This window comes from Urocitellus parryii, chromosome 14 (assembly GCF_045843805.1).
Source record: "Urocitellus parryii isolate mUroPar1 chromosome 14, mUroPar1.hap1, whole genome shotgun sequence".
NCBI lineage: Eukaryota > Metazoa > Chordata > Mammalia > Rodentia > Sciuridae > Urocitellus > Urocitellus parryii.
Genome location: NC_135544.1, coordinates 11,406,889 through 11,433,002, shown reverse-complemented (window position 1 = coordinate 11,433,002; position 26,114 = coordinate 11,406,889). Strand labels below are relative to the sequence as shown.

Genomic DNA, 26,114 nt, shown 5'->3' with positions numbered 1-26,114 from the left:
AGTTCTAAACTTTCTCGGTAGGAAGGTGAAGAATGAAGACATATGAGGTAATTCTGGGGAAGAATCGAGTTATTACAGATGCTATTATTTTAATGATTTTGAGGAAAACAGAAAGTTTTAGAGTCAGTTATATGCTAAGGTGGAGTTAGGTGTAGTTGATTTCTCACTTTTGGATATTAACAAAATCCATTCTACCTAAGTCTGTTGGGAGGATGGGTCCTAAGAATTGGCTGAGATTATTTGATGTGGTGGGATTAAAAAAAGCTATAAAAATCTAGGTACAGTGGCGCACGCCTGTAAATCCTCCAGCTGAGGCTGGAGGATTGTGAGTTCAAAGCCAGCCTCAGCAACAGTGAGTGCTAAGCAGCTCAGTAAAACCCTGTCTCTAAATAAAATACAAAAATGGATAGGGATGTGGCTCAGTGATTGAGTGCCCCTGAGTTCAATTCCCAGTACCCTCACCCAAAAAGGGCTATTACTAGTATCAGATAAGTCTATGAATGAGATCTTCCTACAGAAGTTGCTATGAGATGACCTGTTTTCCCATTGGCTCCATAGATTTTTTTTTAATATTTATTTTTTAGTTGTAGTTGAACATGATACCTTTGTTTTACTTATTTATTTTTATGTGGTGCTGTGGATTAAACCCAGGGCCTCACACATGCTAGGTATGTGCTCTACCACTGAGCTACCTACCTAGCTCCGGCTCCATAGATTTTAACCAGATGATTATGATAATGAATGCTTTTTAAAAATTTTTGACCTGTTTTATATTTATACATTGACTAGATTCAACTGGTTTTAATGAGAAGCAAATTAAGAAGCTATGAATTTAAGTTTTACTTATCAATCCACAAAGGATGCTGTATGTACCTGCATGCAGGTTTGTACCTGCAGGCAATTTGTCTCCATATAACAGTAATTGGCTTGGTCTGCTACAATTTAAGTCTATGTCATTTTTGTCAGAGTAGTAGGGAAGCTTACAAGTTCTGTTGCTATATAGGAAGGTACTGTTACTGTGGATGCTTTGCCTGTATCTCCTTAGCACTCCCCATTCTGTACACACCAATGGATTATAACTTGTGTCCCAATGGTATGTTTCTCAGTTCTTTTTTATGTGGCAACTTGGAAATATCTGGGTAATAATTCTAAGAGCAGACTAACCAATGACTGACAGCGGATAAATATCTAGCTTCCTTGACCTTTGAGTTGAACAAGTTTGTGGCTTGCCTCATGGAGAGTCCCATCAGCTCCCAGAAGAACTGAGCCCTAACTGTTGCACCATGACAATCTACTTAGTGATATATTTTGTATAAGCTTCCTTTCCTGTCTCACTTCTTCATTTCAGTCCTTAGGCTTCCTGGGATTATTTCTCAAATAATCTATTACACTCAAATCATTATCTTCATCTTTTTTCCTAGAGGGAACTTAACCTAAGATGGGGTCAATAGGATTCAGAAGCGCTGTGGCTAGTAAGACAGATGCTATTCATTCATTCTTTCATTCATTCATTTATCATCTACTGATTGGCGGCCTGCAATGTGCCCATAACTGAGGTAGACATTTTAATGATGAATAATACTTGGTTTCCCTGTATTGGGAGCTCACAGTGAAATATCAGGCCTTTTAAAAGCTAAGACTATTTCAAAAATATTTTCTTGCTGTTTTAGGAACCAGATTCCAAATCGACAGGATGAATTAATAAGGAGAATTTGATAGTTCTTCATTTGTAAATGATGGGGCTTTAGAATTAAGCACAAAGCAATGTTAAGGCAGGGTGGCTCTTGTCTACATGAGCTGCCATTTTGTTTCATACGAAAAGGGAAATCTGTACCATACTAACTGAACTCTCTATATCCAACTCCTAAGGGTGCCACTAGTGAATTCTTTCATAGTGGCTTCCCTGGGCTTATGATGGCTCCCAAGTACAAGATGTTATGTTCTCAACTCTTGCAATATTTTTTCTTTAAAAAAAACCACACAGTTTTTGTTTAAAGTAGTGTGTAGGAAGGTTTTAGAAAACACGTTTTATGCCCTCTCTCTTGTTCTGTTCCCTCGGTGCCATCTGGTACAAGGGAGAGCCTCCCTAATTGACACTAATGACTGGGAGATCCATTACAAATTACTGAATTTTGCAGATTAGCAAACGTGATTAGAAAAATCAAGGGGTCTGCATTGAACTAATGTATTTGTTGAGAACTAAGAAAAAAAAGTTTAAACACATTATTAGAGCTTAATATTTTAATATAAATAGATATTTTATAGGGGTGACTATGCTATTAGAAACACTGGAACAGAATGTTCTGTGGAAGAAATTAGTTGCAATTTAAAAGGAAAATGTGCTCATGCTTTATGCATTTTCTGAACCCTACCAATATCCACAATGTGTAAGAACTAAAACTTAAATAAAAATTTTCGGTAAAAATCCTAGAGGTCATCTAGTGTCATTTATTCTGATACAGGAAATACAGAGAGTTTATTTGTGTATGTGTGTCTCTTTATGCTGTGTCTTATTGCTTTATAATAACACTGCTTATGTTAATGGAAATTTTGTGGTTTGTAAGCATTTTAAATGTCAGCTGTTGAGGCCCTTAACGTTTATTACTCTCAATTCCCATTCCTCTGTTATCCTTGCTCTTTATCAGTCAACAAAATTGCCCTCTTCCTCCCACACACCAGAGTAAATAGTTTAACACACAACCCATATATGCATACAACTTTCTTAGGCCCAGCTGTGTGTGCCTTCTGGATCCTTCAGGAATTCAGTCATCAAGTTGGGGTGAGAGAGGGAGGGAAAGAGAAAATGAATGTAGAGATTTGTAGCAAGGACAATTTAGAGATTTTTTTCCCTACCTTAAAGTGTTGTGATATACAGTATGTTATATGCTATTGTAATGTGAGTTATTTGTCAACTTTTCAAATTAAAAAAAAAAACTCCTTTAAGATTAAGTGAAGTGTGGGATTTTGAGCTTCAGCTATTGTTGCTCTGAATTACCTACTTTTCTCATCACAAGAAACTGGGATGAAAAAAGGTCACTTTGTTGAGATACAGTAAAAAGCCAGCAGGAGGAGTGTCCAGGCAGAGGTGGCTGAGAAGTAACCCTACCTGCTTTCTCCAGTTGCAGGCTTAAGGACACAACATCCTAGCTTGCACGGGACATAGTTAATGCTTCTGTGACTAGAAGCGGGAAAAGTGAAGGAGGCCTCCTGACTCTGTTTTTTTTTTTTTATTGGTTATCCAAAACATTACAAAGATTGCAGAATCACAATGGTTACACATCCATATTTTTACATAATGCCATAATAGTAACTGTTGTATTCTGCTACCTTTCCTATCCTCTACTATCCCCCCTCTCCTCCCCTGATTATACATTTTTTTTTATTGTTGGTTGTTCAAAACATTACATAGTTCTTGATATATCATATTTCACACTTTGATTCAAGTGGGTTATGAACTCCCAATTTTACCCCATATACAGATTGCAGAATCACATCAGTTACACTTCCATTGATTTACATATTGACATACTCATGTCTGTTGTATTCTGCTGCCTTTCCTATCCTCCACTATCCCCCCTCCCCTCCCCTCCCTTCTCCTCTTCTCTCTCTACCCCCTGTACTGTAATTCATTCCTCCCCCTTGTATTATTTTTCCCTTTCCCCTCACTTCCTCTTGTATGTAATTTTGTATAACCCTGAGGGTCTCCTTCCATTTATATGCAATTTCCCTTCTCTCTCCCTTTCCCTCCCACCTCTCATCCTTGTTTAATGTTGGTCTTCTTCTCGTGCTCTTCTTCCCTAGTCTGTTCTTAGTTACTCTCCTTATATCAAAGAAGACATTTGGCATTTGTTTTTTAGGGATTGGCAAGCTTCACTTAGCATAATCTGCTCTAATGCCATCCATTTCCCTGCAAATTCTATGATTTTGTCATTTTTTAATGCAGAGTAATACTCCATTGTGTATAAATGCCACATTTTTTTTTATCCATTCATCTATTGAAGGGCATCTAGGTTGCTTCCACAGTCTTGCTTTGCGAATTGTGCTGCTATGAACATCCATGTAGCAGTGTCCCTGTAGCATGCTCTTTTTAGGTCTTTAGGGAATAGACCGAGAAGGGGAAGAGCTGGGTCAAATGGTGGTGAATTAAGAGAAATGATGGCATCCATTGATTTAAAACAAATAGGAAGCTATTGAAGCCATTGCTTATTTTTTAAAGCCCAGGTTTCCTCTAACACGAGCTCTTCATCTACATTTCCTTCTTGAAAATGAATTATCCCCCCAAATTAAACAAATACAAAAGCAGTGATAAAAACCTAATTCATTCTGTTATGTTCATGTTTCATTTAACACAATATATTAAACTTTCTCTAAGAGGAAATGAAGAGGGGATACAAATACATAATACAGTTTTGGTTTTTTCCTACTGCTTCTTTTGTAATCAAGCTTTGTGGAACTTTCCCACTCCTCACTGACCAAGTTGAAAAAGATTAGACAAGATCATCCTACTTCAGAGAGTATGTGGACTTAGCCTTCTCCCACTTCATCATAACGTCTAGGAGTATTTTCTCTAATGTTTTCTCTTTTCTGCTGTTTTAAACATGGTCAATATTTTTGTTTGAAGACTCCTCTATAACTTGAGGCTCCTAAAGGATTTTAGATTATGAAATAAACGTGATTTAGTCACTGAATGGATTATGCTTATAATAACTAAAACCCCATGGATCCTTCTAGCAAATGTATTTGCTTCGATTTATTAAAAAGAATGATTTTTTTCCCTTTGGTTTTTCTAGCACGAAAATATGTTCACTTCATAACTTCTTCCTCAGTTTTTTAAATTTATTTTTAGCCTCAGTTTGTATTATTTCACCCTGCTGACAGAATTGGGAAGAACATAATACAAAAGAAGGGTTAATTGCCTACACTTGCTAAGAGAAATGCTTGACAGCGGTGGCAACATTGAATTGAGTTCAGGACAAACTGAGTTGGATGGTGCAGCCATAAAAATTGCTCTGGATAAGGAAGTGTAAGGAAGGTTTCAGGAAACAAAAAGCAATCACCTATGCACCAGCAAATAAAAGAAATATCCATAGTGAATGGAGAGAAGCTCTAATCTCCTTCGATAAGGAAAATATTCTCTTGGCATTCATAGATAAATTGGTAAAGGATGGGAAGGGTGCTGAGTTTTGTTTTGGTATTCCTGTTTGTTATTGATGCAGTTGAAAAGCAGTCATTTCTCAGAACTTTCGAGGTATTTCTCAGCAGTCACCATAATGTTTATCCAGAGGGATTTGGGCCCAATAAGTTCAGCAACCAAATGGGCTTAAACACATCAAAGGTCTCTGTAGTGTTCAAAAAGAACCAATTGTCCTTAATCCACTGTTTAAATTGAAAGTGAAAGACAGTAGACATTAACCTGAGGTCTCCAATCCACAAAGCAGAATTGCATTAAAAGGCCCTACTTGGAATGACAGTCTGGTAATATCACTATGGTTCTAGTGCTTTAAAATATTAATCACTCTTTTTGTAGATCTGGAAGATAGAATGTAAGTGAGAAAACATTGTAACAAATGCAGGCCATAATAGGGACATTTCATTTGAGCCTTGGGAAATGTTTTGTACAATGAGCAAAGTATTCAGACAAGGGAAAAAGACTATAGTTATTGTACATTAGACTCCTCTGTAGTTATATAAGACACAAGTCCTTCTTCCACCCAGACTTTCTAACATGATAAATATTAACCCCATTTCAAAGACAGGAATACTAAGATACATATTTCTTTTTGCTTTAACTTGACTCATTCATAGTCATAATCAATTAGTACCAAAATTGAAGAGAAGATGAAATAAATCTTTCAACACAGCTCTTCCTTAGAGCTATTAAGTCCCGGGTTTCTGCTCATTCTGTCAAGTTCTATTGCTTCTTCTTTTTAATCAGCCATCAATTTTTCAAAAGGACTGTGTTCTAATTCAAGACATAACTACAGTGCTATTTCTGAAACCCTGTAGATAGACATGTCTGCTTGCTGACCTTCTCAGCAGCTGTCAGCATTCTCTGGTCTTGAGCCCTGGTTGTGTAATAGTCCCCAGGTCTCCAAGTCTCCAATCACTTGTGGCATAGTGAGAACCTAGGCTACACTTGGTCCCCAATGTATCCAGGAGTGGGGCTTTTGGGAAGTAATTGGATTTTGAGGTCTCCGAAGTGGCTTAATTCTTTTGATGGATTAATCATTTGAATAGATGACTGGGAGGAGGTAGAAACTATAGGCAGGTGGTGGGGCATGGTTGGAGAAAGCAGGGATGTGCCCTTGGTGACTATTTCTTATCCTTCATTCCTTCCTACCTTGCATTCTCTGCTTCCTGGATACCACAAGCTGACCAGCTTTCCTCCACCATGCCCCTGTACTATGATGTTTTTCCTCAACTGAGGCCCAAAGCAAGGGCCTCAGTTGACCATGGGACTGAAACCTCTAAATTGTGAACCCAAACAAAATTTTTCTCCTTTAAATTATTTATGTTAGGTACTTTGGCCACAGTGATTAAAAAACTAACACACCATGAGATTTTGTCTCATACACAAAATTATTAAAGAATTATATGAAATCACCTCCAGATGGTGTGTATATGAAACAGGAATTAATTTCATATTTAGACTTGGGTCCCATCCCCCAAGATATCTCATTATATATCTACAACTCTTCCAACATCTGAAAAAAAATCCCCAATCCAAAAGACTTCCAGGCCCAAGCATTTTGGTTAAGATACTTAACCTGTACTCACTAATTTTCTTATACTCTCTGAAACTTATTTGCCCTATAGGTAAAAAGCATGTATTATAAATCCTAATCCACAAGGTTGCTTTGAGGACTCAACATTATAATGCTCCTGCCACAGTCTCTGATATAATGGAGCCCAATAAATGTTTGTTCTTTATTGCCTTCTGTTTATAATTGCAATGACTCTACCTGAGTCTGAATGGGTGTGCGGTGCTGGCAGAGACTATGTTTTATTTCAGGCAATATCTCTCACTACAGCAAAGTTCCTGGAACACAGCAGGGGCTTAGGAGATGAGATGTCTCAGCTCATAACAGCCTGTCCTTGTTTATGATGCTCCAGACACACAGGCCTTCCCTCTGTTCCTCTCCCAAGCTCCTTGCTGCTTCCTTTCACAGTTGCCCTTCTCTTGGCTGGAATGCTAGTCCCACAACTGGGTGGCGACCTTCCTCTTGTCATTCAGGTACTAGCTCAGCAGGCTACAGTGAAAGTGTCCCAGTTATTCATACATTTAGTCATCCCAAGTGAGGGTCCTGTTCCAGGCCCGGATCCTGTGAGTGATCTTTCAGGCACAACTGCAAGGCTATTCCTGACAGGCCTCTTGTGTGTGGGGTGTTGGGGTCAAAAGGAGGGGGGAGTGCCACAGCCAGTATATTGCAGATTTTCTGGAGGGACCTTAGTGAAGGATCCATCTCCTCACTATCTCCCTGAGCTGACCAAGCCCCTGAAAACATATGCATATCTGTCTAAGCTCCTTCAATTGGAGACCTGCTTATCTAGCCAGGACCGTGGCTGACCTTATATACTTTGACTTCATAACTTTCTATCCTAGTCCTTCCTCCGCTCCCTTGCTCCAGCCCATGTATCCATTAAAAGACAGAAGCCTTGTGTTTGGGGCTCAGGAGATGCAGGAGATGATTCTCTCATTTGCATTTCTTCTATCTTGTCCCCTGTGCCAATCAAGGGTGAAATGGAACGCAGCTGACCATCCTTCTTTTTGCCTCTTGCACCATTGGAAGCTCGTGAGTAAAGATTTGATTGTTATTTTCAATTTAGTTCACTTATTAACAACATCTATATGTGATTGCTATTAGAAATTATTGTGTTTACTTTTTTGGTCTTGTTTACTGTCTTTGTTTCCTGATTTGAAGTAAAGTTCCATGATTCTAGGGGCCTCTTGACTCTGTCTATTGCTACATCTATACTACATAGAAGAGTAGCTGCCCTATACTAGCTCTTTGATAAAAAAATATAAATACCAAATAAACAATAGCTACAAACCTGGTAAACTGCTTGAACTTGGTGCTTCTCAGCAAGCAAATCTGTGTATGCCAAGGACAGCAATAAGATTCAGTTCTGTAAAGCTAGTTCTCATGTCACCTTTATTTTCCTGGATGTAAACACTACTTGTATCATGTTCATATTCCACTCACCAGAAATTCATACATTACCTCTTATATGAAATAAAATTCTATATAACTTACTGTGTTCTACACTTAAAATTTCTATTTGTGCTATCTGATACTACTTGCTAGTTGGCTAAGATATTCTTCACTAGCTTGTTAATTTTTGCTTATCTTATTAAATACCCCATCTTTATACAACTTTCTTCTTTTGGGTTCTAGAAATCTTACTTGACCAATTTCATTTGTTGTAAAATAAAGGTTGGTAAGTTGTGGTCAATAGGACAAATCTAGCATGTGGCCTGTTTTTGTACAGTCCTGGAACTTTTTACATTTTTAAAAGGTTATTTAAAAAAAAGAATATATGACAGAGATAGTATTCCTGAAATATTTACTATCTGGCTTTTTGTAGAAAAAGGTTTCTGAACCCTGCTCCTGAACACATCTAGCTAATCTCCATGGTACCAACACTCACTGATTCATTTGTTAGCAGCCAGAAAGATGCACTAAAATGGCAAACTAAATTCCAAAAAAACTACTCACCTAACTGTAGGTGAAATAAACTCTACTGTGTTTGACTTCTGTACCAGGAATTTAAGCTTTTCAAGGTGACTTCTTGCATAAATCAAGGTATGAAGTTTCACTTGTGACTTTTACATAGCAGACATGACTGTGTATTTTATCTTCTCTTTTAATCAGAGCACAGTTGAAAGCCTCCTTTGGACTTAAGGGTAAAATGCTTGTTATGATGTTTTTGGCATCTAAGGTCCTGGTGGCAATTATTTGCAACAATTTACTCTGAACCTTATAAAAGATCGCTATTGTAATGGACAGTTTCTAAATTCATCCTGGCAAACATGAGATAAGTCGGCTAAGGTATGAAGGGAAGGGGATAATAAAAGCAAAGCAGTTAATTAGCAAAAACACATCCATCAGAAACAAAGAACTATGTGGTCCTCCACTAACTTTTCTGTTGTTTTGCTTAACATGCCCCACGCCCCTACCCCCCCCCCAAAAAAAGAAAAAAGTTAACTGCATTTAACAAATATAGAAATGTCTTTTTGGCTGTGAAGAGCAGTAACCATTCATCAAACCCACAGCAGGGCCTAGGTCAAAGTGTTAGATTCTCATGACCTGGTAAACAGTAAATGTTCAATGAATATTTGCTAAATGGTTACTGTTCTTCACAGCCAAAAGGATTTTTTTTCTAGAACTAATGGAACAATAAAATTGGCATTCGCTGAAATGGAAAAAATTATAGGAGGTAAGGTTTGGTAAGAGTAAACTGGAGGTTGGCTTCTAGACTTGTTTTGAGATAACTGTTAGACATCCAATTGGAGACGTAGAAGAGACAGATGAACCTATAGGTTAGAATGAACGTTTGGGGCTGCAAGTGTGTGTTTGGGGGTTGTTGTTTTATAGATTGTATTTAAAGGCATGAAATGAAATGAGGCCTCCCAGGGAGTTAGTACACTTGAAGAAAATGCCTGACATCTGAGGTGTGGGCTCCAGGCATAGAAAACGTGGTAAAATAAGCCAGGGACATTGAGAATTAATATCCAGTAAAATACTGGGAGAATAAAGGGTAACATGGTGTTAGAAACCAAGTGACAAGAATGTCTCAGGGAAGATGTGACCAGTTCTGAAAAATGCTGCTGATGTGTAACAAAATGCATATTGTATTTAGCAATGTAGTGTCCACCAGTAAACTTTGGTGGAGAAGCTGGAGGTGGATTGGGTTCAACTGAGAATAGTATGGTAGTAAATACTTTCTTGAGTAAATCACTTAAATGCAATATTATGGTATAGCAGACATAAAAGAAATTGGATAATAACTTGAAAATGCATAGCTTCAAGGGAATTATTTTTAAAGGGAGAAATTTTAGCATATTTGTATGTTGATGGGAATGAATAGTGAATGAATTGTTTTAAAAAGCAGAAGAGAAAGAAGAAAATGACCAGAAAGGTGTATTTGAAGGCCTGGTATCCAGAAGATTAGAGAGAATGGGTTTTGGTAGGCACATGGATAGCCCATCCTTCATCAAAGTAGATGTAGACTGAGAATTATCATGGTAAAAGTAGGTAGAAATCCTATATATATATATATATATATATATATATATATATATATATATATATATCGCTTATATTTTCTCAGTGAAATAAGAGCCAAGACTTGAAGAGTGATCGTGGAATAAATGTGAAGTAGGCAACAATTATTGGCAGCTGGCAGCCAGATCAGGGGTGAGGATAAGTGTAGTTGTTATGGGGCTGTGGGTGCAGTATAGGCAGAGCAGAAGCTCAAAGGTGCTAAATCTAGAATGTAGGGTCAGACCACCACAAAGCTTCAGGTTCAGGTGGAAGAAATCACAAAATGAACTAGACTTGGGCTAGAAAACACTGACACTTATATATATCAACTTGCACTTTCATTTAACAGCAAAAAAATAGCAGCTGTGCCAGTTTGTAAAGACCTTGGAATGGACACCCTGGGCCTTAGGATGATTGTTCATTCTCTAATGGTACCAAGACCTGGAAGTTAGTCAATAGGGCTGTGGAAAGTGTAGGAAAAATATTTAAGTTATGAGTAATTGATTAAATGCCAAGCCTCACTTTTCCTGTGCTATTTTAATAAAGCAGCGAAGTCTGAGATCCAGAAGAATTTGAGTGAAAAAATAATATCTTAGCATTTAACTTTCTTTTTTTAGTTGGTTTTACAGTTAATCTATTCAAACCCAATTTAGAGATCTCCCTGTTATTCATGTTAATAATTTCCCTAAGGTTTTGCAAATTTATGAAAATCACAACAAATGCCATCTAGTTAATATCACCATTTTATTGTTGATAATCAATTTATTTGGTTATTTTCTTAAGACATGGCTGTAGAAATTAAATGTATGCTTAACTTTATCTACAAATATTTTCTGGCAACATATTTGTTATTTTCATGGCTTTTATGAATAAGGGGGAAATCTTAAAAGCTAGTGTTCTACTATGTTATGTTTCAAATTTGTAGTCTTATATGACCTTTTTATTTCATTTACAATCATGCTAAAATGAGCTTTTTCCCCTCATTACATTCTTAAATACTAGAAAAACCTTTATACTAAGCTAACTCTAAAGACCAATCTTTAACATTTAATAGATGTATTGTAAGTACAAAAGGCATAAGCTCATCAAACCCTTGATATGGAATTTCACTGTATTTTATAGCTTATAATTTTATTTTCTCATTACCTAGCAACAATGTTGTTCAAGGTTAAACTTTGCTATTCTATAGTTCTACATGGAATATAGTGATATTAGATTAGAGAGGAGTTGTTGAATGGCTTGCATTCTATAAAACCTAATCAAGAGGAGCTATTAGTTTGCAATTGATTTGGTATATACCAAAATTAACCAAAGTTTTCCATTAAATTTTACCTTTAAAAAGTTGCAATGGAAAAAATGGCAATGGATACATTATAAATTTAGTTGCTACTGTCTACTAATCCAAAGCACAGTTTCCTCCTTGGGATAAAATGAGATGACCTGGAAATCTATTTTTTTTTCTAATTCTAAGGTAATACGAACATTGTTGAAGTGATATGAGTCTTTTCACATGTAAAAGAGATCATCTATTGCTTATCTATTTGGTAAGCAAGACCTACCTTGCTTATCCTTTATATGTTTCTTAGATTCATTATCTTCTCTCTTTGTTATACTACCACTATCTTAGTCATAACACTGCAAGTCTGTATTTGTACAATAGCTTCCAAGTTGGTTTTTATGTGATATATATTTTGCATCCCAATAGTAGGTTGTTCACTAACTCATTCATTCAATAAATATTTACTAAATATATACTATGTTCCAGGTATTATTTTGTTCAGCTGTGATAGAGCAGACAAAATACTTTATTTCATAGGGTTGTAGCATAGGAAGAAAGACAATAGTAAACCAGTAAAATATACATGAGTTGAATCTTTATGAGTAGCATGAGGAAAGTAAGGAGGGTTGAAAATTAGGAAAAACTTAAGTGGGGCAGGGTGGAGTTAAAATTTTAAATAGAATTGTCTGGAAAGATCTACTTACCTTTTAGCTAAAACTGCTCACACATTTATTGGGAGTACCACACCCATTGAGTTCAAGATAATGTGACTTTGTAAGTTGTGCAAGGGGGAGAAAATATATAAACACAATCCCATAACTCAAGGAGACAAGACTCCAGTAGAGGAGCTAATAAACTCTTCCAAATAAACCACCAAGTAAAAAAAGAGGTGTCCATAATATAATGTAAAAAAACACGAGTCCAGATTTATCCTCTGCCACTTTTCAGTTGTATAGCCTAGGAAAATTTCTTAACAATGCTAAACATCAGTATGTTCATCTGTAAAAATGAGATAATAATAGTACCTATATCTGTGTCTAAAAATAATTACAAAGTATAATAGCTGTTTTAGTTGTTGTTTTTTTTTTTTCACTGCTGTGATTAAAGACCTGACAAGCATAATATTTAACACAAGGGTGTCGGGGAGGAAAGCAGCTCAGGGCATGACAATCAGGAAACAGAGAGAGCTCTGATCACTAGGGATAAAATTTAGATCCTAAAGGCCCATATCCAGTGATCCACCTTCTTTAGCTACTTCCCACCTGCCTACAGTTATTACCCAGTTAATTAACACTTGTGGATAAATGCAATGATTAGGTTAAAGTGGTCATAACTCAATCATTTAACACCTAAAGTTTCTTGACTGTCTCACACATGAGCTTCTGGGGTGAAACCTCATATTTACACCATAACACTATTGCAGACATACACAGTTTTTATTGTGCTTTTCAGATATTAAACTTTTTTACAAATTGGATTTTTGTACAACCCCTCATCCAGTGAGTCTATTGATACCACTTTACCAACAGTGTGGACTCATTTCTTGTCTCTGTGTCACATTCTCCCAATATTTCAAAGCTTTTTATTATTATATGTTTTGGTGAACTCTAATCAGCGATATGTAATATTAATCTAGAAATTGTTTTTGAGGTGTCAAAAAACATGGAAGCCAGTGAACTTAATTGATTAATGTTGTGTATGTTCTGACAGACTCATGGATTGATTGATCCTCCATTTCTGTCTTTCTCTTCAGTGCTCCCTCTTCCCTGAGACACAATGATGTTAAAATTATGCCAGTTAATAACCTTACATTGTCCTGTATGTGTTCAAGTGAAAGGAAATTAAATGTCTCTCATTTTAAGTTAATTGCTAGAGATGATCAAATTTAATGAAGAAGGCATGTTGAAAGCAGATATAGACCCCAAACTAGACCTCTTGTGCCAAGCAGTGACCAAATTTGGAATGCAAAGGAAAAATTCTTGCAAGAAATTAAAAGTTCAATCACTATAGTGAACAAAAGAATGATAAGAAAGCAAAATAATCTTCTTGCTGAGATGGAGAAAGTTTTAATGGTCTGGTTAGAACATCAATCCAGCTACAACATTCCCTTAAACCAAAGCTAATTCAGAGCAAGGTTCTAACTTTGAGTCTATGAAAACCAAGAGAGATGACAGAGCTTCAGAAGAAAAGTTTGAATCTCACAGAGGTTGGCTTATGAAATTTAAGGAAAGAAGCTGTCCCCATAATGTCAAAGTGCAAGATGAAGCAGCAAGTACTAATGCAGAGACTGTAACAAGTTATCCAGAAGATTGATTGAGTTAAGGTAACTGATGAAGGTGGCCACACTCCTTAACAGATTTTCACTGCGGATGAAAAGGGCCTTACATTAGAAGACTTGTGTAGCTAGAGAGAAGTCAGTGCCTGGTTTCAAAGGCTGAAAACTTCTCTTGCTAGAGGCTAATGCAACTGGCATTTTGTAAGGCTTTTGTTGCCATACTGATTTCTCTGATGGGGCTGGGCAAAGGAAATGGGACACCTTCAGGAAAGGAATAACATTCTAGATGTTATTAGAAACATTTGTGATTCATGGCAGGAGGTACAAATGTCAACATTAACAGGAGTTTAGAAAAAGCTGATTCCAAACCTCATGGATGAATTTGAGAAATCAGTGGAGGAAGTTACTACAGATGTGGTGGAAATAGCAAGAGAAATGCAATTGAGCTGGAGCCTGGGGAACTGGCTGAATTGCTATGGAATTTTAATGGATGAAGAGTTCTTTCTAATGAATGAGCAAAGAAAGTGCCTTCTAGAGATGGAATCTCCTCCTGGTGAAGATGCTGTGAACAATGTTTAAATGATAACAGCAAATTTAGAATATTACCTAAACTTTGTTGATAAAACAGTGGTGGGGTTTGAAGCAATTAACTCCAATTATGAAATAATTTTTACTGTGCTAAAATGCTATCAAGCAGCACTGCATACTATGGGGGGAATCTTTCATGAAAGGAAGAGTTAGTTGCAAACTTCATTGTTGCCTTATTTTAACAAATTGCCACAGCCACCCCAACCTTCTGAGTCTTCTATCGGGGTAAGTCAGCAACCATCAACATTGAGGTCAGAGGCTTCAGCAGCAAAAAGTTATGAATCGCTACAATCTCATATGATAGCATATTTTAGCAGTAAAGTATTTTTAAACTTAATTTGCTACAATATGGTAAAAGCAATTTTTATGAATTTCTGGCATTTTGTAAGACTATTGTTGTTATACTGTGATATTTGCTTTAGGGCAGTGATCTGGAGCCAAACCTACAATATGTCCAAGATATGCCTTTCCTTTTTTTTTTTTTTTTTTTTTGCTGCACGGCTCGAACGCTTTTATATCCATCAAACAGCTTTCAGTAGAGTCGTCGCTGACAGTACAGGTCAGTGTGAAAAACATCCCCAACTTACAGAAAAAAAATATTGCTGATCAATTAAGACGCTTTTCAATACAACATGGCTTAACATGATCCTTTGGTTGCTCTGAACAGAACGGGAGCCACCCAGATGGCAGGAGAGCCGGGCATCTGGCACCCCAGGTTTGGTTCCCCAGACTGAGGCCACAGATGCTTTGCCAGTGAAGCTGAGGCTGCTCTCGGCCTAGGATGACAGGCGAGAACCAGAGGGCGGCGACCCCCATCTCTACATCCGACAGTGCCGGGGTCTGAGGGACAACCTCGTGGGGACAAGTCACGGAAGTGGGACACACGTGTCTCTGGGAGCTACACATTTTGGTTAAAGAACAATTTCACTCCTCTGGAAGATCAGACTCTCAGGACGGCAAATCTTGAGCCCACCTAGTCCAGCCCACTGTCCCCTTCTAACTCAAAGGAAACCGAGGGCCACTGTGCTCTGCCCGCGTCCAGGTCTGGATGGAGCCTGCGCCTCCCGATCCTCCCCCATGGCTGCTGCCTCTTCGCGATGAAGAGACCTGTGGCTTTCCCCAGATGATGTTTTCTGAGGAAGACAAAAAAGCCCAACCAGCAGCACAGGAGCAATAGCATCGGCGCTGACCTAGAAGCGCATTTCAGTACGAATCGCCACGGCAGGAAGCTAGGGCTGGCGCAAGTTGGTATGGAGCCATCCTGACGTCCCACCTGCAACCAAAGTGATGCGGTCTTTTCCTCTGGGGAGTCAGACCACCAAGTGCAGGTTCTGGAGTGACGCCCATGAAGTCAGTAAATCAGGCACATCAGTGGGTCTAATTAGGCCTTCCGGAAAGCTCCAGAACATAGGAAATAAATGTCTTCTCCATTCCCATCCAACCAAATTTCCCAGGCCAAATATTTACCCTGATTCCCATGCTGCTCTTAGGAGGAAAATAAGGCCTCTTAAGAAAACTGCCGACGGGCGGAAGGGGGGAGGCTGGGAGCTCGAGCTGTGGATCTTACTTTGCCGTCTCTGCAGGCTTCAGTTGCATGTGCTGCTTCTTTAGATCATTTTCTTGTCTTTAGATCATTTTCTTCAAAGTAGTTCATGAATTTTATTCCTGGCAACAGGCTGGTCTGAGCTGCGCGCCTGCACGGTGGCCGAGAAAGGCTGGCTGCAACCTCCGGCTAGATTTCTAGAAATGTAGGGACCCAGGGTGGCAGCGTTTCTGCACTCATATTCAATGCTTGGTTTAAAAAACAACGGAACACAAATCTCGGAAGGTATTTAGGCTTCTCCAGGATGTTTGCACACAGGGCGACGTTCCCTTTTATCCAGCGGCAACGGTGTACTAAATATCCTGATGGCATTGAAATGGACCCTGCATGCCCTCCTTCTTTTTCCGTGTTTTGCTCAGAGAATTCTTCAGTGTCCAGATTGAATAGGTTGTTCCTTTGTAGTCTTGCTTTGTCCTTTTGGAAGAACTTCCCCCCCCCCTTATAGAAAGCCACTGGGTTCCACTTGCTGGATGTGTTTTGGGCTCATCACAGAGAAGGACACTTTTCCAAGTAACTCTTCCATCTCGGTGTCCGTTTACATTCCAACCAATGAAAATTCACACTGATGGCAGGAGCTCATTCAAGGCTCACATTCAATCTGGAGTCGTGGGTACTATCTCTCTCATTTCACAGATGAGAAAAACAGGAGAGCTAGAAGCACAGCTCCTAAGTGCCTAGACTGAGAGTGGGTTAGAGAGGGCTGAGTGGCAAAAGGAGCCAGGCTCCCGCCCTCATCTCCACAGCACAGGGTTAGGGTGCTGGCACCATCTCCTCCCACCCATGTCAGATAGCAGTAAAATATGCATGAGGAAGAGACAGGAAGGATGCAAGATGAAAGAATCTTTAGAAACCTGGTCCCCTATGGATAGGTCCCTATCCATCATGCAACCAGGTGAGCAATTCCATTGGTCCAGGGTTTCCTGATATCAAAACGGCCTCATCTCTGTGGGCTACAATAGGAAAGCATCCTTTTTCTATAAACACCGTTAAGAAACTGGCTTAGCTTCCTCTTTTGGATACACAACAACTGCTATTTAAAAATACCACATTAAAATGTTTATGTAATTTATTTTCCTTAAATAGTAACTTGCTACAGTCCTGTCCACAAATTAAAAAAAAAAAAAAAAAAAAAAAGAATTGAACACAGTATTCACAGAGGCAGAATTCTTTAGGACAATCAAAATCATGGGGTACTTAGAATAAATTAACATCAAATTGGGTTTATATTCAGATAGTCTGATCCTCTCCTCTGAAATGAAACGGAGACCGCTGCAACTGAGGGTGAATGCACACGTTTGTTCTTCGGTACAGAGACTCATTCTTTATATAAACTCAACGGTAATTTGAATCGAGTCAGGAATCCTGAGCAACCTCCACGGGGCGCACGCGCAGGCACACACGCCAACAGGGGCTCCTGGCAAGCAGGGTTTCCCGTGGTCACCTACGAGCAGGTCTTTTCTTAGAAGGGCCAAAGAATATTTCGATGCTATGATCCTGTCCCCCTCAGGGGATCATGTCTCTTCAAGTGTAAGAGCTTGGAGTAGCAGCAGTCCATGTACGAGATTCAGTAGTCAGGGGTCCTGGTCCTGGCGTCCGTGAATCCAGGATGAGGCAAGCAGAGCTGACACACACCTGTTTCTAACGCTAAGAGGCGGGATCACGCCGAGCCTGGAGTTCTCAGTCTCGGTTGGAAATTCGCCTCTACATACATTCAAATCTGGTTCAGGCACTGGATATGAACCTGAAGGGGGACGATGGAGGGGCGGGGGGTGGGGGTGCTTTGCAGATTGCAAGGGGCATGGAGCTGAGACCAAGGCAGGGCGCTGCTTGTCCTTCAGCCTGAATGGCCACCACCCGGTGTGTGGGACGTTCACCAGGGCTTCCTTGGCACCGGGGTGGGACTGTGCATTGCTCCAGCCCTGCCTGGACGCACAGGAAGCTCAGCCCTCAGAGTCCTACCCAGATCAACACACAGAACACCACGCAGCCTTCCAGAACCATGCTGTCCAGCTTCTGGGGAGGTCAGGAGCACGGCTGCCGGCCCCTCTTGTAAGGACAAGGGTGGCCAACAGTGGGGTGGTGATGTCTGGGGAGGAAGGTCCAAACTGGGATCCCTTTTTATTTCTCTCTGGGCCTAAAGGAAGCCACACTTGCATGCATATCTACACCAGTTCCTGTGTACAGGATCCCTTTCCTAGAAAATTTAAAGTGCCTGGGTTCAAATGTGCTCATCCCTTCCCCACAGCTGGCGGTTCCTCTCCCGCCTCTGGAGGAAGGTGTGTCCTGCTCTCCTAGGGAAGATGCCCTCGGGATCCAGGGATGAACGCTTCACAGTCGTCCTAACTGGGATCCAGCATCTGGACTAAGCCTTCTTCATACACGCGAAGAACCGCTTCACACACGAACTTGTACTGGCTGGACGTCTGCACCATCATGGCGCGCTGCTCTCGCATTTTCCGGACAATATCCAGGGGGTAAACAGGCAAGTTTCTCTCAATTAAGCACATGGCTGTTTCCATAGTGACCAACACGCCAGTCCGACCTATTCCAGCACTGCAGTGAACCAAGAGGGGCTCCCCGTCCACCCGCAGGGACCTCACGTAGGTCACAAACTCCAGAAAGTCCGAGGAGTCATCGGGCACACCGTGGTCCGGCCATGCGACATACTGGAGATGTGTCACCGTGTGCTCTTCCCCAGTCTCTGTGTTTGTGACCAGCATTTCTCGGGACACGTAGGCGATGGTGCAGTCCTCTGTCTGACACTGGATATGAAAGACGCCGTGGTCCATGACGTCAGGGGGGTCGGGCCAGTACTGGTGACATTTGGTCCGCCCTCGCTCTGTGAGAGTTGTCAACATGACAATTAGAGATAACTTCTGATCCCAGACGACTTGCCAAAATTGTGCACAGGTATGTGGCAGGGGTCCCTGAGTGGCAATGTACTTGTTCACAAGGTTAGCAGCAGGAATTTCCATATTCACGTAACTTGCATTAATATAATCTTCATTTCCCTGCAATAATACCTGGGTGGTGTCATAAGGCAGCACATCTTTATATCGGTTTTTGTCCAGATTTTGAGGCAGCTTTGCAAATGTGATGGCCAAACCTGGCTTCTTTAGGTAGAGTTGCTCAAACTGGATCAGGACCGTCCCGCTTTCAAGGCCTTTTTTTAGCAGTTCCATGGATCCCTCCAAAGTGTCCCCACCCTCCGGACACATGGGGAAAATGGGTTCTGGGAAAAGCTGGTTCAGTTCATCTTCAGATTTGATCTCGGTGAATGAGTGGACAGATTTCCTCCTGATCACCAGGGCCAGCTCCCTCGAGTGGGACTCCTGGCTGGCTTTGATGAACATCACCACCTGGTCGTGGGTGTGCTCGGAGATGTCCCGGCCATTGATCAACACCATCTGATCCCCTTCGTTCAGCTTGGGAATGCAGGTGTCCGCAGGTGACTCGGGGTTGATCCTTGAGACCACAAGAGGCATCTTCTGATCCACTCCACCCTTAAGATTAAATCCAAATTTTCCATCTTCATCCGGTATGATACGGACCAAGACTAAGTAGCTGTCACCATTATCATTCTTGTCACAGTAGTACTGGCTGGCGTCCTCAGTGGACCCTCCCTTGGTCACCCTGTTGTAGTCCTCTAAAAACTGCTGATCGACCCCATCAGGTGAGCAGGAGCCTGGAGCATTTGAAGACGGAGACACAGAACTGGACGACTTCTGGGTCCGGCAGCTTTGTGCTGGATTGTTCTCGGACAGACTCTCTCGGTGTGGGCTGCGGTTCTGAGAAACTTCGGAATCGCTGTCTTTGGGGGACAGGGAGCCCTTGTAGGTGTAGAACACGTCTTTGGTTTCCGTGATGTACGTCATCTCATTGGCCAAGTTATCAGCAGAGGAGTGGCGGGGCTTCCTGACCTCGTGCCGGAGCCGAGGACTTCGCCAGTTGGGGGTGATAGGAGGGGACCGGGAAGGCAGGATCTTGGTTTCTAGATGCTCCACTGATAAGGACCTCCACATGGCAGGGTTCCACACCATTCCTCCAATCACCTTTTTGCAATATTGGTTATTTACAGACTTTTTGGGGTTCCTGGAGCCCAGAGTCCAGTACTGAGGCAGAACATTCTTTTCCTGAGGTAGTAACTTCTTTGCCTGAAAGAAGGTATGGTGCTCGACACAGGATTTCCACAAGTTTTTGCAAGACCGGTAATTTAGCATGTTGAAGGCCACGATATGTTCCCTGGATTCAGTCTGTTTTTGTCGCTGATGGATGAAGAACTTTTTCCTTTTGAAAGAAATTTTGAGAATGTTCACCCAAGGATAGAAACTTGTGCAAATGTATTTTCGGTACACAGCAATGCCCGCTGAAGCAATTCCAATCATTAGATCTAAATTATGCAGATCTCTGCCGCCGTGCAGCTCCACCCCGTAGAAGTCGAGGGTCCGGGCTATGTTGATGTAGCAGGACTCGGCTTCCGACTGCTTCAGCCCACTGTGCTGCTCGTGCAGAGACTCCACCTTGGTTAAAAAGTCATCGTTCTGATCTGGAATAAACTGGCTGTCAGCAAGGTAGCCTGGATGATGTACGGAAGAATCAAAGTCTCCGAAATGAGATTGTACTGCATAGGACGCAAGAACCACAGCGGAGTTCAGAGGGCAGGTCAACCTTCCTTCACAAACATCCATCTTCAGTTGTAAGAAATACAGATGCCTGGTTTGTTCTTGCTGCAGTGTGTTGGGATCAGGTATAAAAAATCTTACTCGAAAATGCAGGGTACAGGGGAAACCTCCTTTCAACTGCTTCCTGATGGGTTTGCTTGACTCAAGCCATCTGGGGGAGTCCACCGAGTCGCCGCCATGCTGCAAACCAAAATACTCCTTTTCAGTCACGCCCAGGTGGGCGTGTCCAGCAGCGACTGGCCAGTGTCTTGTTTGTTAACCTTAAAGGTCTGGACCAAGCCATCTAAAAAGCGGATGCTGCAGACGACTTCCGATCGAGCTTTCTCTTTGGGTAACTCGGAGGTGCGTATGTTATTAATTCTTCCACCCAACGCGCGTAACCGGGAGGTCATAACTATCGTTGAGTAACCTGCAGCATCCGGGGGCGCGGGGCGCCCAGGTAGGTCGCGCGTGCGGGCGGCGCGGAAGCTCGCTCGCGGCGCGACCTGGCCGCCGTCTGAGCATGCCCAGTGCCGCCCGCGGGCGGCTCCCGCCGGCCCTCCTTTTTTGTTTTGTTTCTTTGACTTGGTACTATAGCTAGCATACAGTGAGTTGGCACTTAATGTATGTTTAATGACTGGTTAAAAGAACAATAAAATATTTATTTTAGGAAGTGCTTTTTGTTTTAGTTTCACCTATTGTGCATAAACTTTGTGTGTCTTTATTTGTTTTATGGTAAATCTCAGCTTTTTATATTTATGCTTGTCTTTTGAATTATCTGAGCTATAAAAAATATCTGAGTACAATAACAACCGTGAATTGAAAAAGAAAACAATCTAAAAACACCACTGATTAAAATGTTAAATCTTTGCTGCGTAAATATAATTTTCAATGAACAAAAACAAATGTTAACATTAAATTCACAGTTATTATTGCTAACCTCCAGGCTTCCTAGGCAGAGTAAAAGAGTGTTTACAAAATGAATGAGTCTATTTCCTTGTGCTACATGAAGGTTTTAATTTTGATGACAATGAAAAGCATCTCTAGTACCTAAGTAACAGCTATTTACATATTCGATTGGAGTTGGTCTTTGAATTTTTTTTTTCAGGTAGAGTAAAATAAGCTGTGTCTCATTTTATGCCGAAATGAGGCTAATCAAAGGCATCAATCAAGTTCCTACTATAAAGGAGACAATATGAAAAGAATAAAAGTTATATATATATATATATATATATATATATATATATATATATATATATATATATATTTGTTTTGCCACTCAGTCATTTGGCACAATCATAGAGACCTATTACATGACTTTTTTCTAACATTTTCGCATCTTTCAGTATGTTTAAATTAAGAGCCATGTTTAGGATTGCATGAAAAGCCACAATCCTTCCATTAAAATCATATACCTAGTACATTTCCAAAACGGTGAACCTGATACAAATAAAACTAGAAAATTGTTTTTGATGCATCTTGGCTTTTGCATCAAAAAAATATTGAAATAAGCACTCAAGGCAAATAGTTGTCTTTCAAAGGTATAGAAGTTTTTCCTGCTCATAGAGTCCATCTGCTTTTGAAGAAGAAGGAGTCTTTCACTTGGAAACAGAGGTCATATTAGGAATAAAAAGAAAAACAGTACATGCATGACTAACAAAATCCTCTCATTCATGAGCAAAATTTTATTTAAATTTCAAATCAGTAGCAAACCCTATCCAAACACTTTCTAAACAAGAAGAAATGAACTGTATTTCTATGGAGATAGTTTGTGAAGCATAACGTATGATAGAATCTTTCTTATCTTTCATGTGCCCTTGTTTACCATGAAAATTTCAAAAGGTCATGAAGAGGTACAGTTTAACTTATAAACAATGTTTAATTCAGATTATTACTTGTCATTCTGTATGAAAGCAAATAATTAATCTTTTAACCCAATTATAATAATTTCACTACACCAAAACAAAACTGTTACAATACATACAAGGAAATGTTTTTCAGTGCTTTGCTATGCTGGGGATTGAACCCAGGACCTCATACATACTAGGCAAGCACTCTATCACTGAGCTACATCCCCAGCCCCAAAACACTTTTTCTATCATTAAAAATAAATTTAAATATAAGTTGTTACTAAATAATATTAAATTCTAGAAATTGTTAGTTATGTTCAAGCATGGGGCAGGAAGTGATAACATTTGTATTCTCATATCTAGCATCTTTATTGGCAAGATCAGCTAGCCATCTTTGAATTTTTTACATATTATACAACTGATTTGGGAAAATACTTGTATGAAATACATTATACAAAACTAATGTTAGTAGATCATTTGGGAAATAAAAAGAAGCACATTATTGGAAGTGGAGATCATTAAAAATTTTAGTTTGAAAGTGACTTTGAATTAAGCTCTGAAGACAAAGCTCATCATTAAAAGAGAAATATGATAAAGGTAGTTCTTTTCATAATTCAAAGTTCTGGATGTTAATAATTTTATATATCAGACAATTAATCTTATTTTTCACTTTTAGTCAAGTGTTTAGCATTGTTTCTACATTGCCATCCTGGAAAAACATTTGATGAAGCCACAGAGTGAGTAGTGTGGGTAACATATTTTCTTTGAATTACATCAAATCCATATGACTATTAACACTATTAACAAGTACAATATGTCACGGGAAAATAATAAAATAGCTTATTAGAGGTGTTTTGGAGGAAGAAGCCAAAGTTTTTCCATTGTTCATAGACAACTTCTTAACCAGAATCAAGCAGATAGAAACCAAACTTCTCTTACTGACCCAGTGACTATTGGAGGCTTATATTCAAAGGCAAGTGGATTTCTTAATATTCTACTGCAAATTAGGTGGAATTCTTCCCACAGTGATAAGAACTTCCTAGAGACTTGTAGTATGGCACACATTCTCTTGGTTTAAGTCTTTTTATCCTATGAAAAAGAGAAACAGAGGAATAGAATTGCACATGTTCAGTGTCTCTTTTCATGCTCACTAGTTAAAAAAAATCATTCTGAGATAAAGTCAGAATGTGGGTAGAGAATCCAAGGATAACTAGCCATTTTCTAGATGGCCCCTTCCACCATCTAGAAAACATCAAGAGTGGAGATATAGGTTACCATTGAACGCAATACAACTCTTTATATGAATTCTGACACAGATAATGAATAGTGTTAGATAGACAAAGACTCTGTAACCATAATTTCTATGTTACTATTTATCAAATAGTTTCCATGTGCAAATGAAAGTGCTTTATACAGATGTTTACAATAAGGTGGAGTTTAGTAAGTATTTGAATTAATGAAAGGATAATATAAAAGCTCCAACTGAACATAAAAATCAGAACCACATGTTCATTCAGTTAATTGGCAGTATCATTCCAATTGGGTTTGTTTATATGTTGAAAAAGAGAGAAAAGCAATATTCAGAGCTTCTATTGCCCTGCCATATATTTAAAGTAATTTCTTTCATGATGGATGGCAAAAATTGGCTTCCATTTTTTTCTACACTTTGTTTGATGTAATGTGATTGAGCAATGTTCTGGGATTGGCAGTGTACCTTGCCTGGGTCAGTAGGATGCAGCAAACATGACCAACCAGAACCTGGAACGTGCTTCAAGGAACCATTTGGCTTACGCTCTCTCTTCTACTGCTGCCATTACCATGAGATATACTTGGTGTAGTATGGTTGCCTGTGAGAGATAAGCAGCAGAGCTTGTTTACTCCAGTTGTCTCACTTGAGACCTTGGTAGATAAACTCAATGCCAAAACAAAAAAAAAAATGCAGCAAAGTTTAGCAGATCCACCTGGAAAGCATCATAGATTCTTGAACATCAAAGCCTGTATGACACTGAAGTTTTGTGATTCTTTCTACACAATATTATTGTGTAGCTTCATTCCATTTCTATCTTTCCTTTCACTATTCTCTCTCCCTCAATGACTTTCTCTCTTCCTTTTTTTTTTTTTAAAGATAAATCAAAATGTATTCATTACTTGCTGTGTGCCAGGCCCTATGCAGAGAACTGGGGATGCAAGGATAATAAGCCACTAACCTAATCACTTTATCCCAATGTATGCCAAATCTCCTCACAACAATACATGCTCTCTTATGACCATCAAAGTCAATAGGCTATAAAATTAAGTGACTATCTGCAGCCAAGTGTAATTTGGTTAATTGTAGAATTCAAAACCTTTGAGCATCTAACTAAAAGTAAATAATAGACAGTGCTTAGTCATTATTTTTATTATTAGGTTTACCAGCATGTCTTAGAGTCTGGGCATAAAGCCATGTGCTAATCTATAAGATTACTGGTGTCCAAAGTGCCAGGAACAAAACACATCAAGTAGAAGGTATTCTTTTTTTTTTATTGGTTGTTCAAAACATTAAAAAGCTCTTGACATATCATATTTCATACATTAGATTCAAGTGGGTTATGAACTCCCATTTTTACCCCAAATACAGATTGCAGTATCACATCAGTTACACATCCACGTTTTTACATAATGCCATATTAGTAACTGTTGTATTCTGCTACCTTTCCTATCCTCTACTATTCCCCTTCTCCTCCCCTCCCATCTTCTCTCTCTACCCCATCTACTGTAATTCATTTCTCTCCTTTTTTTCCCCATTTCCCTCACAACCTCTTATATATAATTTTAGAGCCCTAATATCCAGAGTATACAAAGAACTCAAAAAATTAGACAATAAGATAACAAATAACCCAATCAACAAATGGGCGAAGGACCTGAACAGACACTTCTCAGAGGATGACATACAATCAATCAACAAGTACATGAAAAAATGCTCACCGTCTCTAGCAGTCAGAGAAATGCAAATCAAAACCACCCTAAGATACCATCTCACTCCAGTAAGATTGGCAGCCATTATGAAGTCAAACAACAACAAGTGCTGGCGAGGATGTGGGGAAAAGGGTACTCTTTTACATTGCTGGGGGGACTGCAAATTGGTGCGGCCAATTTGGAAAGCCGTATGGAGATTCCTGGGAAAGCTGGGAATGGAACCACCATTTGACCCAGCTATTGCCCTTCTCGGACTATTCCCTGAAGACCTTAAAAGAGCGTACTACAGGGATACTGCCACATTGATGCTCATAGCAGCACAATTCACAATAACTAGACTGTGGAACCAACCCAGATGCCCTTCAATAGATGAATGGATAAAAAAATGTGGCATTTGTACACAATGAAGTGCTACGTGCAGCATTAAAAAATGACAAAATCATGGAATTTGCAGGGAAATGGATGGCACTGGAGCAGATTATGCTAAGTGAAGCCAGCCAGTCCCTAAAAATCAAATGCCAAATGTCTTCTTTGATATAATGAGAGCAATAAGAACAGAGCAGGGAGGAAAAGCAGGAGGAAAAGATTAACATTAAACAGAGACATGAGGTGGGAGGAAAAGGGAGAGAAAAGGGAAA

At 39.6% G+C, this 26,114-nt stretch overlaps 1 long non-coding RNA gene and 1 pseudogene across 3 annotated transcripts in view; both read right to left on the bottom strand.

The window, feature by feature from the left end:
* The window catches only part of LOC144250238 (uncharacterized), an 84,334-nt gene that overhangs the window by 14,288 nt on the left and 43,932 nt on the right, over positions 1-26,114 (bottom strand). The gene's annotated exons all lie outside the window — the stretch shown is intronic.
* Positions 17,711-21,084, bottom strand: LOC144250117 (tyrosine-protein phosphatase non-receptor type 3 pseudogene; annotated as a pseudogene).